General features: G+C 47.4%; 1 protein-coding gene across 1 annotated transcript in view; it reads left to right on the top strand.

The window, feature by feature from the left end:
- HIBCH (3-hydroxyisobutyryl-CoA hydrolase) overlaps nt 1–18,212 on the top strand; it is a 225,500-nt gene that overhangs the window by 158,387 nt on the left and 48,901 nt on the right. The window lies entirely within an intron of this gene.

The following is an 18,212-nucleotide window of genomic DNA, read 5'->3' as shown; positions in this document are numbered from 1 at the left end:
TTAACTTACCCAAGATCTATAGTGTATACTTACTGAAATAAAGTTTAGTACATTTAAATTAAAGAAAAGCATTTTTCTCTTACGTCCTCCGACAGTCGCCGCCTCTTCATATTCGTCACATATGGGGTATTAGACTTTGCTCCGAAGCAGTAGCTAGGCAACAGAATATGTTAACATTAAAGCTTTTAACATATCCCACCCTCAAGGGGTGGTCCCCTCAGTCAATACCCTCCTACTTCCTGCAACCATATCTCAGTTTCAATGTCTAGCTTGTCAGGAGTGGCTGGCTCTCTCTGTGCTGGGGCTTTGTGCCCCAGGCTCTTTCTTCTTTTTTGATTTTTTGTTTAAGTTTTCTCTCTACCTTTACTTAGCTGTTCTTTTTGTCAGCGTTAGTTAGTTCTTCGGATGAAGAGGATCATGCGGGCTGGGTCTCGGGCTGATCCCCCTGGTCGCAGGTCGTGGGTCAGTGGCTTTCCAGCCTGACATCGAGCGTTCAGCCAGGTAACGCTCCTGGCACAGTGAACGACCCATCCCTGTTCGGTGCAGGGATGATTGGTGAGGTGGCTACCTCACTGGACGCTGTGCGGTTTCTTAACCCCCATTCTGTGCGTCTTGTATGCGACTCTCCCTGCCTCATGTGCAGCGGCTTGTTCGCCTGTGCGGGTCCCCCACGCCATTGTGAGGTAAGTGTATCTATGTGGGGACCTGTCTGTCTGGGGGGGTGTCAGTCTGGGACTGTGTAACCTGCCTCTGTTCACACTGTTTGTCTCCCTATCACTCGGCTGCATGCTGTGGGCTGCAAGGGGGGGGGGAGCTGTGTGACACTGTGTGTGTCAGCCTTGTCAGTGTGAGAAGCTGTGTGCTGTGGGGCATGTTTTGGGCATGTTTGGGCACTATACAGCGATTGCTGAGGCGATCTGACATGTTTTTTTATACATGGATGACATGTGTGCATTACTGTACCGTGGAGCGGCGGTTTCGGCGCCAAACGGCGCCATTTTGCCTACATTCGCTCCGGCCGCATGTTCTACATGCATGGCGGCCATTTTCTTGTAGCCTCCCATAGGCTTTCATAGAGCGCCCCGGCAGCATCACTTCCTCTTCTCCAGGAACACCGATCGAGGCAGCAGCAGCGGCGAGGGTCTCCTCAGGTTATATCCTTCTTATCCATTGCCTGTGTCAGTTTTATTGTCCCTGTGGGGGTCTCGTTGTGCTTGTGTGGGGTGCGGTGGGCTGCGCTCGCCGCGCTTGTTAAAGGGGCAGTTAACCCTTTATTATCCGGCATTTGTAATAGGGGCAATGGATTCTCAGGAGGGCAAATTTCCTACCGCCTTGGTGGAAAGCCAGGGGACCGCTGTTTCCCCCCCAGGGGGGGACTTAGCCACTATTGTGGCTGGCCTTGCTGCTCAGGTGCAGATGCTGGTGGCTGCTCAATCTACTAAAAGACCCAGAGTTTCTCTTTCCTCTGATTCTGAGGGTGAAGGTGATGGGGCTGTTATGGCGGGGGCCTCCTTATCGGGGTCCCGCTCCTCCCTGGATCTAGTGGGGTCCGAGGTGGAGGCTGAAGTTGAAGGGGTTGATAATTCTCCCCCTGGCTCGCCTGAAGAGCTTGCAATCATGGATGAATTGATTGCTTCCATAAAACAAACGCTGCGTTTGCAGGATGAAGTGTGTCCCCCCGCTGCCTTGGCGGCGTATGGGACGCAGAGAAAACGCAGGACGCCGCAGGTTTTTCCCTGCAATGATGATTTTCAGCGCGCTGTTAAGGAACAATGGCGCAATCTGCGCAAACCTTTTGCTGTACCAAGTAGGTTCAAGCTGCGTTATCCTTTCTCGCCTTCCACTGACGAAAGGTGGTGTGTGCCACCCCCAGTGGATCACGCAATTGCGGTTTTAAACAAATCCACTGCGATTCCTGCAGAGGATTCCCCTGTGTTCCGTGATGCCACGGATAGGAGATTGGAGTCTCTTGCCCGTCATACTTATTCTGTTACGGGTTCTATGCTTAAGGCTCTGTTTGCCTCTCTCATGGCGGCCCAGGCGGTCGCAAGTTGGACGCAGATGCTTAGGCGCGTCCTAGTGGCCGATTCGGACTCGCCGGCGACCCTGGATATGGTGGATCAAATCCACCAGGGTGTCATGTATCTGTGTGATGCGGATTTGGACCTAGTCCCGTTGGCTGCACGTGTGCACAGCGTGGCGGTGTTGTCTCGCCGCCTGGTTTGGTTGAAATATTGGTCGGTGGACCAGTCTTCACGTAAGACCTTAGCCAATCTACCTTATGATGGGTCTCGCCTTTTTGGGGAGTCCTTGGATGTGTTGATTAAGGGGATCACCGGAGGTAAGAGCACTCTCTTGCCCCATTTCCCCAAGGCTAAGGGGGCTTCTGGGAGGAAGCATGCTAATTTTCGGCCCCCTCAGGGGTCCTTTCGTGCCTTTCGGTCGCACTACAAGGGCAAACCGTTCAAAGGTCAAGGCTCTCAGAAGAAGCCCTGGTCTGGAAAACAGAAGTCCGGTCAATCCGGATCCGCAGCCCATAACAGTGCGGCCTGAAGGGGCGCCCTCACCCAGTGTTGGGGTGGGGGGACGCTTGCTCGGTTTTCTTCAGCCCTGGTTGGCCCGCGTGCGGGACAGATGGGTTCAGGAGATCGTTCGATCTGGTTACAAGATCGAGTTTCTCTCTCGGCCGGAGAGCAGATTTTTTCCCTCAAATCTTCAACTGTCTCCAGAGCGTTTACGGGACCTGCACCTGGCGGTGCGGGACCTGAGGGCTGAGTGGTAGTTCCGGTGCCTCATCGGGACAGATTTCGGGGGTTTTATTCCAATCTGTTCACCGTGCCCAGAAAGGAGGGCAAGGTTCGTCCAATTCTGGACTTGAAGGCTCTGAACCGCTCTGTGCGGGTTCGCAAGTTCCGCATGGAATCCCTGCGGTCGGTGGTGGCTGCCCTGGTTCCGGGGGAATTCATCGATTTGAAGGATGCGTATCTTCACATCCCCATTTTCGAGGGTCACCAGAGGTACCTTCGATTTGCCATTGCGGAGGATCACTACCAGTTTGTGGCGTTGCCCTTTGGTCTCGCCTCGGCTCCGCGGGTCTTCACCAAGGTGCTTGCACCGGTTCTGGCATTATTGAGGGCCCAGGGCATTTCTGTCCTGGGGTATCTGGACGACATTCTGGTTCGGTCTGCGACCAGCCAGGGTCTGGAGAAGGACCTGTCTGTCACGATGCAAACTCTGCAGGAGTTTGGTTGGACGATAAATTTTCCAAAGTCGACACTGAGTCCGTCGGTTCGTCTTCCCTACCTGGGAATGATTCTGGACTCGGTGCAGGCGAAGGTCTTCCTGCCGGAAGACAAACTCAGAACTCTTCAGGAGGAAGTCAGGTCCCTCAGGGACGTTCCGCACTCGTCTCTGCGGACGTGCATGAGATGTCTGGGATTGATGGTCTCGGCCTTCGAGGCGATTCCCTTCGCCCAGTTTCACACGCGGGGTCTCCAAGCGGAGATCCTGTCCATGTAGGACGGCGGCGACCTCAATCTCTGGATCTTCAAATCTCGTTGAGTCATCGCACCAGAAGAGACCTTCTGTGGTGGCTCCAGTCCCCGATGGTGTCCGGGGGCAAGTCGTTTCGTCCTATCTCGTGGACGGTGATCACCACGGATGCCAGCCTGTCGGGCTGGGGTGGTGTTCTGGGCGTTCTGTCCGCCCAGGGGACTTGGTCGGAGGGGGAGTCCTCCCTTCCGATCGACATTCTGGAATTGCGTGCGATAAGTCTCTGTCTTCATCGCTGGACGGACCGGCTGCAGGGCTGTCCGGTTCGGGTGCAGACGGACAATGCCACGGTGGTGGCCTACATCAACCACCAAGGGGGCACCAGGAGTGCCCGAGCGGCTCGAGAAGTGGCCGACATTCTGTCTTGGGCCGAGACTCATGTCCCGGCGATAACGGCGGTTCACATTCCGGGGGTGGAGAACTGGCAGGCGGACTATCTGAGTCGCCAGACCCTGGATCAGGGGGGATGGTCTCTCCACCCGGCTGTCTTCCAGATGTTGTGCGCGAAGTGGGGTCTTCCAGATGTGGACCTGTTCGCGTCTCGTCTCGACAATAAGGTGAGAAGGTTCGTGGCAAGGACGCGCGACCCTCGGGCAGACGCGTCGGACGCGTTAGTGGCCCCGTGGCATCAGTACAGGCTGATGTACGCGTTTCCACCGATTCAGTTGCTGTCCAGGTTCCTTTGCAGGTTACACTCGGAACGCAGCACGGTGATTCTTGTGGCACCGGACTGGCCTCGCCGATCCTGGTACACAGACCTCGTGAATCTGGCGGTCGACGCCCCGTGGCGTCTGCCTCTTCGAGACGATCTCCTGTCTCAAGGACCGATATACCATCCTGCTTTACAGTCGCTGGCTTTGACGGCCTGGCTGTTGAGACCGAGGTCCTGAAGGAGAAGGGTCTCTCCCCAGAGGTCGTTCATACCTTGATCAACGCGAGGAAGTCTTCCTCGGGGAAGGTTTATTACCGTACTTGGAAGGCCTATTTTGCATGGTGTGAGTCCAGGGGGTTTTCTCCCCGCACGTACTCGGCTTCCCGAGTGCTGTCCTTCCTTCAAACGGGTGTCGATCAGCGTTTGGCGCTGGCTACGATAAAGGGTCAGGTGTCTGCGCTGGCCGTTCTGTTTCAACGTCCCGTGGCTTCCAACTCCTTGGTTGGCACTTTTGTTCAGGGTGTGCGGCATCTGGTTTCTCCTAGGAGGGATCCTCTGCCCCCTTGGGACTTGAATCTCGTTCTATCTGTGTTACAACGTGCTCCTTTTGAACAGATCAGGGAGATCTCGTTGTCTATGTTGTCCAAAAAGGTTGCCTTTTTGGTTGCGATCACTTCGGCTCGCAGAGTGTCGGAGCTGGCGGCTTTGTCCTGCAAGTCTCCGTATCTGGTTGTTTCATTTGGATAAGGTGGTCTTGCGACCTAATCCTTCTTTTCTTCCGAAACAAGTTTCGGAATTCCATCTTAATGAGGATATTGTCTTGCATTCGCTGTGCGCGAAGCCTAAACATCCAAAGGAGGTGTGATTACATTCTGTGGATGTTGTTCGGGTGATAAGGGTTTACCTTAAATCGACTGAGTCTTTTCGAAAGACGGACTCCTTGTTTGTTCTTCCAGAGGGTCCTCGGAAGGGCATGGCGGCGTCGGCCTCTACCATCGCCAAATGGATCAGGCAGACCATTGAACAGGCGTATGCCTTGCAGGGGAAGGTTCCCCCTGTGCCTGTGAAGGCGCACTCTACTAGATCTCTGAGTACGTCTTGGGCCTGTCGTCATGGGGCTTCTGTAGCCCAGGTGTGTAAGGCGGCGACCTGGTCGACCGTGCATACTTTCACAAAATTCTACAAAGTAGATGTTCAGGCATCGGCGGATGCTTCCTTTGGCCGCAAGGTTCTTAGTGTGGCAATTCCCTAGGGTCCCTTGTTGGGGACCTCTGGCTGTTGGGATAAGTTTTTTATCCCCTGGTTATTTGTCTTTTCCTGGGTTGTTGCTCCTGTTGAGCACTTGTTTTTCCTGTAGCCCAGCTGGTTTCCTTCCTTTGGTAAGGTTCCTTTCTTTGATGCGGAGACTGCGTTGCCTTTTGGCGCGGATGCGTTTCCCACCCCTCATGTTTGCACTGCTTTGGGACGTCCCCATATGTGACGAATATGAAGAGGCGGCGACTGTCGGAGGACGTAAGAGAAAACTGAATTTTTGTAAAATCTTACCTGTAAAATTCCTTTCTCTGAGTCCTCCGACAGTCGCCGCCCCCGCTCCTCTTTTGGGGTTTGGTTGTATACTCTACTGCTATTCCACTGAAACTGAGATATGGTTGCAGGAAGTAGGAGGGTATTGACTGAGGGGACCACCCCTTGAGGGTGGGATATGTTAAAAGCTTTAATGTTAACATATTCTGTTGCCTAGCTACTCCTTCGGAGCAAAGTCTAATACCCCATATGTGACGAATATGAAGAGGCGGCGACTGTCGGAGGACTCAGAGAAAGGAATTTTACAGGTAAGATTTTACAAAAATTCAGTTTTTACAGGCAGAAATACTAGTTATGTTACTGAAAACCAACCAAATTTGTTCATGAATGGGATTTTCTACAATCTGATATATACAATATATCAATATATACAAATGCTGCATTAATAGGAACACCTGCTGTTACCATTTAACTTATCCGCTTCACTCAAAAATCACTGTCAGTAAAAAAGGCACAGTGATCAAATAAATACTTTTTTTGACTTTTTTGGGAAGTTGTCTTATTACTAGTTTCTTACTGCTGTAAAAACACAGGCAAAAATAAAGTGCTTTCAACTTGTGCAGGAGTATAGATGAATCTTTCAGACACAGAGGGAGAAGATGTTGTGGGTCTTAAAGAGGGCATTTGTGGGGTTTGTACAATGCCTTGAAAAAGTATTCATACCCCTTGAAATTTTCCACATTGTGTCATGTTACAACCAAAAACGTAGATGTATTTCATTGGGATTTTATGTGATAGACCATGGGTGTCCAACCTTTTGGCTTCTCTGGGCCACATTGAGTGTAGAGAAAATTTCCTGGGGCGCATATAAAATATCTACTATAGTTAAGGTATATAAGTAATAAAACGCCACCACTCCCTTCCTGTGCCACCGCACGTCCCCCCCCCCCCCCCCCACACACACACACACTAATTTAACACAACTAGAGGATGCTGTAATTAAATGTAATCCGTATATAGAGGTTTACTTCTTCTGACAGATATTAAAGGAACACTCTAACCACCATGACCACTTCAGTGATTTGAAGTGGTCATGGTGGTAGGAGTCAGAAACACTGCACATGCTGGAATATTTACAGTTATGTGCTGGGGCTAATTGCACTCCTAGCACATGTGACTGTCATGTCATGTCCTTATTCATACATGTTTACACAAGGACATGACATATTATGACAAAACACAACTAGTTATTAAAAACATATTGCAACAATTTACACACGCTAATGCACATACCTTTTCTACTTATTTTGCAGACTGCTGGCGGTTACTGCTGGCGGGTAATGCTGGCCATGCGGGTACTGCTGGAGGAAGCAGCGGCTGCAGTAGAGAGCAGAGTCGCTGCTTCCTGTATGGCTCCTGTCACAGGCAGAGGAGGGGTGGATTTCATATCACTCTGCCTGTGACAGAGTCGTATCTTTACAGGAAGCAGTGGCTCTGTCACTGTCTGCAGATATCCTAAGTCTCCCGTGGTAGTTGGGAGATCGCACGGTACTTGCAGCCTAGTGTGTGCCCATCCAGTGCAGCCTAAACAGTGCCCATCCAATGCAGATTCACCAGTGCGTGCCCATCCAATGCAGCCTCACCAGTGCCCATCCAATGTTTCCTTACCAGTGCGTGCCTATCCAATGCAGCCTCACTAGTGCATGCCCATCCAATGCAGCTTCACCAGTGCGTGCCCATCCAATGCAGCCTGATCAGTGCCCATCCAATGCAGCCTCACCAGTGCATGCCCATCCAATGCAGCCTGATCAGTGTCCATCCAATGTAGCCTCACCAGTGCATGCTCATCCAATGCAGCCTCACCAGTGAGTGCCCATCCAATGCAGTCTGCAATGAAGAGAAAAGAAAGCTGCTGGATTACACAGAGCCCCTGGATTACACAGAGCGGGGATCAGCCTGCCCCCTGGACCGGCTCCTATGATAGACATCACCAATGTGCTGTCTATCATAGGAGCCTTTCCAGGAGGCGGGGCTTTGTATGACAGTGGCCGCCAGGTAAGCAGGAGATCACCGCTCTGTCTGTAATCAGGCGGCGCTCCCCCCTCCCCTCCGAGGCAGCCTCTGCCTACAGTTAGTTGGAAGTTGCTGTGGCCGTGCCCCTTACTCGACTTCCTTCCTCCTCAGCAAAAAATAAATAAGTTGTCAGGAGGCAGTGGGCCACATTGCCTGTGGTTCTGGGCCGCATGCGGCCCTCGGGCCGCAGGTTGGACATGCCTGTGATAGACCAACACAAAGTGGCACATAATTGTGAAGTAGAAGGAATATGATAAATGGTTTTCAAAATTTTAACAAATAAATATGTGAAAAAGTGTGGCGTACATCTGTATTCAGCCTCCCTGAGTCAATACTTTGTAGAACCACCTTCCACTGCAATTACAGCTGCAAGTCCTTTTGGATATGTCTCTACCAGCTTTGCACATCTATAGAGTGAAATTTTTGTAAAAGATGTTGTGTAATACACCAATGCAATTGCACACAGGCGTGAATATATAATTAAATAAATAAATCAATAAATACGTGAATGGTTAATAATTATATCAATAAGCAAATACGTGAATATATAAAATATATAAATCCTGATAAAATTGTGCTGAGTGACTCGTCCAAAAAGCAATAAAGCTTGAAAATGTGTCCAAGGGTGATGTAGACTGTGCTCAGAACTCAATACAACGTGAATACGTTAATACAGTGTCCACAAAAACTTGTGTCAAAACCAACTCTTAAGAATAGGTATGGTGGGTCCCTTTAATGCCACTCCTTCAAACGTGGGTTTGTGCGCTCCTCCACCGACACCACATGCACAGCCAACTTACCAGATGCCTCATGGATAGTAGCAATAGGTACTGTATGTATCAGTCTCCACAGTAATCTCCTCAGAGCCAGATACTGAAACGCCCCTTGTTTAATCCCATATGACAGGTTATATCGGTTCCATCAAGAATTTGGAGAGGTATGAAGAGGAAGAGAGGAGGCTAACATAGTGTAGTAGATTTGTAACTGCATTTATTAAAAATTATTATCTCTTACATTTCCATATCTTGTAACCAGCGAGGTGGAAAAAATAAACAGTAGATCTAAACTGGAACCCGAACGCACTTCCGCATTCCGCCGACTGAAAATGAGGTAGCGGCGTCCCTGACGTAGCGGCGTCTGGTAGGTGGAATGCAGGCACAACGCCGAAGTGCGTTCCGGTTTTGATCTACTGTTTATTTTTCCCATCTCGCTGGTCACAAGATATGAAAATGTAAGTGATATTAATTTTTAATAAATGCAGTTATAAATCTACTACACTATGTTAGCCTCCTCGCTTCCTCTTCATACCTCTCCAAATTATTGATGGAACCGAGTGAACCACTATAACCTGTCATATGGGATTAAACAAGGGGCGTTTCAGTATCTGGATCTGAGGAGATTGCTGTGGAGACTGATACATACCTCCTGCTACTATCCTTGAGGCAACTGGTAAGTGGGCTGTGCACGTTGTGTTGGTGGAGGAGCGCACAAACCCACGTTTGAAGGAGTGGCATTAAAGGGTCCCACCATACCTATTCTTAAGAGTTGGTTTTGACCAAAAGTTTTTGTGGACACTATATTCACATTTTCACGTTGTATTGAGTTCTGAGCACAGTCTACATCACCTTTGGACACAGAGTGAAATTTTTGCCCATTCTTCTTTGCAAAATAGAACAAGCTCTGTCAGTTTGGATGGAGAGTGTCAGTGAACAGCAGTTTTCAAGTCTTGCCACAGATTCTCAATTGGATTTAGGTCTGGACTTTGACTGGCCATTTTAACACAGGAATATGCTTTGATCTAAACCATTCTATTGTAGCTCAGGTTGTATGTTAAGGGTCGTTGTCCTGCTGAAAGGTGAACCTCCTCCCCAGTCTCAAGTCTTTTGCAGACTCTAGCAGGTTTTCTTCTAAGATTGCCCTGTATTTGGCTCCATCCATCCAGCTCTGACCAGCTTCCCTGTCCAGCTTCCCTGTCCCTGCTGAAGAAAAGCATCCCCACAAGATGATGCTGCCACCACCACGTTTCACAGTGGGGGTTATGTGCAATGTTAGTTTTCCGCCACACATAGCGCTTTGCCTTTTGGGCCAAAAAGTTCAATTTTGGTCTCATCTGACTAGAGCACCTTCCACATGTTTGCTGTGTCCCCCACATGTCTTCTCGCAAACTGCAAACGGGACTTCTTATAGCTTTCTTTTAACAATTACTTTCTTCGTGCCACTCCTCCAAAAAGGCAAGATTTTTGGTGTGCACAACTAATAGTTGTCCTGTGGAGAGATTCTCCCACCTGAGCTGTGGATCTCTGCAGCTCCTCCAGAGTTACTATGGGCCTCTTGGCTGCTTCTCTGATCCTTGCCGAGCCTGTCAGTTAAGATGAACGGCCATGTCTTGGTAGGTTTGCAGTTGTGCTATATTTTCGGATGATGGATTTAACAGTGTCCTGTGAGATGTTCAAAGCTTGGGATATTTTTTTATAACCTAACCCTGCTTTAAACGTATCCAGTGTGTTCCTTAGCCTTCGTGAGGCTGTTTGTTCACTAAGGTTCTTTAACAAGCCTCTGAGGGCTTCACAGAGCAGCTGTATTTATACTGAGAATATATTACACACAGGTGAACTCTATTTACTAAATAGATGACTTCTGAAGGCAATTGGTTCCACTATATTTTCGTTAGGGGTATCAGAGTAAAGGTGGCTGAATACAATTGCACGCCAAACTTTTTTAAAAGTTTTTGAAAACCATTTATTATTTTCCTTCCACTTCACAATTATGTGCCACTTTGTGTTGGTCTATCACATAAAATCCCAATAAATACATTTACGTTTTTGGCTGTAACATGACAAAATGTGGAAAATGGCAAGTCGTTTAAATACTTTTCTCTAGCGCTCATCGACAGACGTAGTCCTCGGTGATACACCACCTTCGGGTTATGTTACCTCCGCAGGAGCAGGACTAGACAGGAAATTAAAAAGCTCTGGCCACACCCTAGGGGCAGTCCCAGAGGGTATATCCTCTCTCTCTCTGCCTCAGCAAATCAGTTATTTTCTGTCTAGTTAGGAGTAAGGACCTAGATACCTTGCTGGGATCTTAGGTCCTGGCAAGAAATTTTTTTCTAAAAGGATTTTTGGACAGCTTTTTTTCTCCAGTGTTCCTGTGAGATCTTCAAGCAAGAAAGCTGAACTGGGCGACGGGCTGGATGTTGAGATCCGGTGGTCACCCCAGTTCAGCCTACGAGCGCGTGCAGGCCATAGCTCCGCGCTGAGTCGGCCGCGACAAAGTCCCATTAAAGGACTGAACCCGCGAGTTAAACGTCTCGCTGAAACGCCAAAGACCATGAGTCACGGCGTCTGTATCGGTCGACAGCCCTCCCGCCCCGGTGGAGAGGGGTACTGTCAGGAGTTGGTGCCCGCCTGGTTCCGGTATGGTGAGTAGTATGTTCCCCCTGTTTTCCCTGACGGGTTTTTGTGGTGAACGCGGGCCCCTCTCTGTATGGTAAGAAAGAGTTTCTTTCTATCCTATAACATGTCACAAATCCTCCTACTTTGAGTGTGATTTTATGTGTGCAAAAGCCAGGAGGCTTGGTTTGGGAGCTAACTATCTATTGTATACATGTTTTAAAGATGTAATCTGTGGCATTCTGGGAATCTTATGGGTTAAGTATAAGCTACCTACCAGTCAGAAGCCATGGACATGTAGACTGCCTTCCAAGTCAGATCTCCAGCTAATAGCAGGCCTCCCGAACGGCCATGCGGTCCGCCAGGGCCGGTACCGCCAAACACGCCATATCCCCATGCAGAGAGAGTGTTGTGTGCCTGCAGCACACCGCTAGTCAGCACAGGCCGCCGCCATTTTTTTTGCTGGATCGCACGAGCCGCCATTTTGGCGTAGCCTCGTGTCTCCAGCATGGGGGCGGCCATGTTTTAGGTGATTCTACACCTCGTGGAGCTTGGGGGAGGCGCCGGAAGGCGTACAGAGGGGCGGAGCCGCCTCCTTTCTTCCTGGGCAGCCAGCCAAAAGACTTCCTGTTTGTCTAAGACAGCGCTGTAAGCTGTTGCAGTTCAACTCTGAACATCAAGTGGTGAGCCGGGGGGTCTATCTCTCTCTCTCTCGATCGATAGGGATCCCTAGCAGGTAACACTAAGGGGTTTTTTGTGGCGCTGAGGGTCAAAAAAAAAAAAAAAAAAAAAAAAAAAAAAAAGGTTTTTTCTTTACTTTGAATTATATCATCCAGGAAGTAACTGGAGTTATCATGGACCCTGCCACACAGATTCCCCCACCTGTTTCCCTCGAGGGGGCCTCGGGACCCGCCGGTGTACAGAGTATAGAGTCATTTACAGCAATTTTGGAGTCTATGGTGGCTCGGGTGGAGGCGGCCTGTCAGGGACGGGGGTCAAGGAAGCGACCCCCGCCTACCCCTATACTATCTGACACCTCTGACTCTGATTCAGAGATGGTCACTGCAGTTGCAGGTTCCTCTGCAAGGGTTGCTATCCCAGGTAAAGCCCCCTCAGACAGTGAGGAGGACGCTTCTTCTCCTGCTATAATTCAGGAAGAAGCATTGGTGGACGCACTAGTTGTGGCAGTGCAAGAAACCTTAAAACTTGAGGCTTTACCGGCAGAGGCAACTGAAACAGAGAGGCCTTTTGGGACTAATAAGCCCATCAAGACGGCGAAGGCTTTTCCTGTACCTAAATGTTTTGGAAATCAGATTAAAGGAGAATGGGAACATTCTAAACGTACCTTTACTATTTCCAAGCGTATTGCTAGACGCTATCCGTTTGAGGAATCCATCATTAAGAAATGGACGGTACCACCAGTGGTGGATCCGCCTATTTCCAGGCTGAATAAAGCCACGGTTATTCCAGTGGAGGACACTTCGTCCTTTAAGGATCCGGTGGATCGAAAGATAGAAGCGGAGTCCCGCACTATCTTTTCTCTGATAGGGTCAGCATTTAGACCAGTAATTGTTATTGGTCTAGTTTCCCAGACACTTACAGAATGGGCGAAGATGGTACGCCAAGATCTTAGGGGAAAAGATATTCCCCAGGAGACATCTGATTTGATAGAACAGATCATACAAGGGCTACGGTTTATCTGTGACGCAGCCTTGGACACTACTCCCTTGTTAGGGCATGCATCTAAGTTAGCAGTGATCCTCAGACGTGTGCTGTGGTTAAAATGCTGGTCAGCTGACCTAGGTTCCAAAAAGACTTTGACCAATCTCCCTTTCCAGGGGAATCGTCTATTTGGAGCCAACCTAGATGTAATCATTAAGGATGCCACCGGGGGCAAGAGTACTTTTTTGCCACAGGCTGCAAAAGCTAAGGAACCTCGCAATAAGCGAGGACCTTTCTTTACCGCCCATAAAGGACGCCCGGCTGGTACTTCCGGGAAAGGCAAGACTCCTCCAGGAGGGTTCAAGAAGGGCTGGTCGGACAAGCAGAGGACCAACCCAGCCAAACCCGAAGTAAAGGAGTACACAGCCTGAAGGTGCGCCCCCACCCAATTTCAGGGTGGGGGGACGTTTTCACCGGTATTCAGGACATTAGATCGAGCATCAACCACTACTACCGGTGCGATTCTTCCCTTCCAACATTTAAGTACAGGAAGCGGTAGTTACCGTTCCCTGTATAGATCTTTTCCTTTACCTTTTCCTAAGATTAGTCCCGATACCTCACAGGAATCGGATCTGATTGACCAGATAGGCAAGTAGCCTCTAGTCGGGTGACTTCGGTCCCTGAGGTTCAACCAGAAAAGATCACCTTGCCTGATAACTATCAGGTATCTGATAAATGTGTGGGAACAGAAAACGACCAGACTTTCTCGGATGGTCGGGGCCAGATACCTCTAGGGACGCCTGGTTCAGATCCAATCAGCGCCAGTGGTCCTAGAAATTCTAGGCTGGCCTCTTCAAGCCGGCCTGGCCGACTTGGACAGGTTAGTCGCAGACGTTCCGTGGGAACTTCGTCTCAGGGAGTGTCTGTAGTCTCAAGGACCAATTTACCTTCGTGCTTTACAGTCGCTGGTTTTAATGGCCTGGCCATTGAGACCCAAGTACTGAAGGACAGAGGTTTGTCTACTTCTGTCATTCCTACCCTTATTAAAGCAAGGAAAGCGACTTCCAGCAAAGTCTATTATCACACATGGAAGACTTATATTGCGTGGTGCGAATCTTTAGGATTTCCTCCACGTACCTATTCGGTGTCTCGAATATTGGCCTTTTTGCAACAAGGGGTTGAGCAGAAGCTAGCCTTGAGCACCATCAAGGGTCAAGTTTCAGCATTAGCAATCTTCTTTCAGAAACCTTTAGCTACCAAATCCTTGGTGCGGAATTTCATCCAGGGGGTGCGGCACCTGGCTCCTCCAGTCCGCGCGCCCTTACCGCCCTGGGATCTTAATTTGGTTTTGTCGGTTCTACAGAAACCTCCCTTTGAAAACATCAGGGAGATTCCCTTGCTTACTTTATCCCAGAAGGTGGTCTTCTTGGTGGCTATTACTTCTGCTCGCAGGGTGTCAGAACTGGCTGCATTATCATGCCAGTCCCCATACCTAGTGATTCATAAGGATAAGGTAGTACTTCATCCTAAGCCATCTTTTCTTCCTAAGGTGGTTTCAGATTTTCATCTGAATGAAGATATTGTACTACCTTCCTTGTGTCCTCAGCCCAAGCATCATCGGGAACATGCGTTGCATTCCTTGGATGTGGTTCGGGCAATCAGGGTATACCTGAAAGCTACGGAATCATTCCGTAAGACGGATTCACTTTTTGTGATCACGGATGGCCCCAGAAAGGGTTTGCCTGCATCTGCCGCGACCATTGCCAAATGGATTAGACAAACGGTGGTACAGGCTTATTCTATTAAGGGTCAGAGTCCTCCGTTCCCTGTTAGGGCGCACTCCACTCGAGCGCTCAGTACTTCCTGGGCCTTTCGCCATCAGGCGTCAGTGGTCCAGGTATGTAAGGCGGCCACTTGGTCGTCGGTACATACCTTTACTAAATTCTATAAAATTGATGTGACGGCATCGGCGGATGCCTCATTTGGCCGCAAGGTTTTGCAGGCCGCAATTTGAGGAGACCGGTGGTCTACCTCGAGGGTTTTTTTCTGTTTAAAAAATTTTTTTTGTTGAGTCTCATCATTTAGGATGAGCATTGTAAACTTCTAGTTGGCACCGGTTGGGCCTTCTAGATTGGGATTTTGATTTCCATTTTCCCACCCCTCAGTTGTGATACTGCTCTGGGACGTCCCGAAGGTGGTGTATCACCGAGGACTACGTCTGTCGATGAGCGCTAGAGAAAAATGGATTTTTGTAAAATCTTACCGTAAAATCCTTTTCTCTTAGCTCATCGACAGACGTAGTCCCCGCCCCTCTGTTTTGGAGTTGGGTTGGGTTAAATTCTCTAAGCACTGCTTTTTCACATAACTGATTTGCTGAGGCAGAGAGAGAGAGGATATACCCTCTGGGACTGCCCCTAGGGTGTGGCCAGAGCTTTTTAATTTCCTGTCTAGTCCTGCTCCTGCGGAGGTAACATAACCCGAAGGTGGTGTATCACCGAGGACTACGTCTGTCGATGAGCTAAGAGAAAAGGATTTTACGGTAAGATTTTACAAAAATCCATTTTTTCAAGGCACTGTATATATGATATATAGTTTTTTTATATTAAAATTATTCTAATATACAGATAGGTAGAATGGTATAAAAGCATATGTTTTGTACGGTATTTTATGGAAGAATCTTAACACTAAATAAACCACTTAAGCCCTGGAGGATTTGGCTGCTAAACGACCAGGGGGTATTTTGCGATTCGGCACTGCGTGACTTTAACGGACAATTGCGCGGTCGTGCGATGCTGTACCTAAACAAATTTTTTGATCACGCGATATAAACAAAAAAAGAGCGTCAATTTTGCAAAAATAACAATATTTTTCAAATTTTTTTATATGAAATTCCCCCCAAAAAAAAAAGTAAAAATCAAATTTTTTTAACATTTTCGGCCAATTTGTTTTATGCTACCTATGTTTGGTAAAAAAAATCGCAAAAAGCGTATTTTGATTGGTTTGCGCAAAAGTTATTGCGTTTACTAACAAAGGGAAAGATTTTTGTAATTTTTGTTGTTTTTTTTTTTAACGCGTAATGGCGGCAATCTGCGATTTTTTTTGCGGTACTGCGACATTGCGGCGGACAGATCGGACCCTTGACTGACATTTTTGACACTTTTGGGGTTACCAGTGACATTTCTACAGTAATCAGTGCTATATATATGCACTGTTACTGTAAAAATACACTGGCAGTGAAGGGGTTAACTTTATTTGAGAGGGAGGGGCTGTGTGTGTCCCTAGGGGCGTGATTCTAACTGTGATTGGCTGTCTGTTGATCTGTAGTTACACTGAGCAACGGTCCTACATAGTAGAACCGTATGATCGGTGTCTCTACACAGGAGAGAATGACAGGCAGCTTGTTTACACAAGCTGCCTGACTTTCTCCCTCTCCCCCGCCGATCGCAGAGTGAGCGGCGGACATCGGGTCCGCCGGTCACACGCGCGGGGGGGTCCGTGACCGGCGGCGCGCGCTCACTCCCCAGAGCCTCACAGGCTAGTGACGTTTATTTATGTCACTTTGCCTGTGAGGGGCTGACCGCCGCAGTAAATCTACTTGCGGCGGTCGGCAAGTGGTTAATAACATACAAGTTACCTTTATGTAAAAGAGCTACTAGTCCCATTCTGGAAATGAATTGTTGTTTTATTGTATGGACTACTACATGGAAAGACACCTGGTCATTGGAGAATATCTAATCAACAATTCCTCCAATTATTCAAATATCTTTGGTTTTAACAAGCTCTTTAAGCACAAATGCTTTCCTTAAATGCACAGAGCACTTTGGTTTTTCTGAAACAAAACTCTAGCTGAGCAAAAGCATTGAGTAACATAACCTTTCTAATATAACTTATCATGCACGACATTGTCCTAATATATCTTTATATAATTTGTGAGCACAGCTGGCAGATTACTTACTGGTAGGATATCCTGTACCCAGAAAAGAAGGGTTAATTCGGTGATTGTTCAGCTTTCTAAAGTATCTAGGCAGAAACATGACTTTTTCTGCTGGAGAGAATGAATGAGCTGTCAAATTTGTTCACTTATTGTCTTTCATTTTTTATATCCTGCAAGCATAAATACTATAAAAAAAACACAGATGACTTGGTTTATCGCGTTTCTATCTGAAGGTTCATAGACAATTTATCCATAATTAGCTGGAGTTGGTCAACTGTCCTAGCATTTGGATTTAAAAATACAGTATCAATACAGTAGCAAGAATTTTGGTTATAAATGCTTGAATATAAATTTATAAACGTCTCTCACATTTTGATAGAATGGCAGGGTAATTGATGGGAAACAAGCAATGCCATTGGAACTATATAGGATATTGCTTGATTTGTGTCCTTTGAATGTGATGTTAGGTAGTTTGTGAATGCCTTCTTTAGTAAGTATTTTTATATTGCATACAATGGTTCAGGGATAATTGTATATGTGTGCTTGGATATGGAGTTCATGACAAAATCTTATTTCCATCAAGGCCAAATGAATACTGATACATGTGCCAAATCTATTGATTATTAGGTATGTAATGTTTACATTTAAGTTATTAACAGATGAAATTGTAGAGTATAATGTACCCTACCATGAGTAGGTACTAAACAGTTGAAATACAGATAAAGCAAGTCAGTACCATTCATAATAAATTGTGTGGCACATAAGGAAGGAGGCTGAATAAAGCGATCCTTAGGTTAGAGACACATAAATGCTTTTGAATTAATGTCAGAATCAGTCAGGAAAGACTCTTCTCCATAAAAAAAATGCATTCACGGTCTTTAGTATGGAGGAATAAGAGGAAATTGAGGCACAGTAAAAGCAAGAGTAAATGACCATTAATTCTAGTTCTGACCTCAAAAGTTGGATTCCAGATCCCTCAAAACAACTTAACAAGTTGGTTTCAGAAGCAAAACACAAATGCTGCATGCTCTCAAATACTGAGACTTTACCATAGCCACAGGAGTTGTAAAAAAAACTGTTAGGTGATTTTAACTCTGCAACATCAAGCAAAAACTAAAAGTGATACTAAACACACACTGGTTACATTACATTGTTTCCCCTATTTCTGTATATAGATAATGGCACTGTAATTATTTTAATCAAAAAAAAAATTGAATTCCTTTTATTCCCTAATCGATATACAGCGGACCCAGAACTTTCTCAGCTTGTCTGCAGGGAAACCGTGGCAGAGGGAGTTTTGAGTCCTCTGCTGTTGGAATACAGTACAGAGTAAAAAAAAAAAAAAAAATAATAATATCAATAAACTGTTTTAAATGTGCATACAAATATATATTTTAAATGAAATCCTATTTTTTTGGAAGAA

Source organism: Pelophylax lessonae, assembly GCF_965119305.1.
Source record: "Pelophylax lessonae genome assembly, chromosome: 6".
NCBI classification, from domain to species: Eukaryota; Metazoa; Chordata; class Amphibia; order Anura; family Ranidae; genus Pelophylax; species Pelophylax lessonae.
This window is presented reverse-complemented; position numbering and strand designations above follow the sequence as displayed.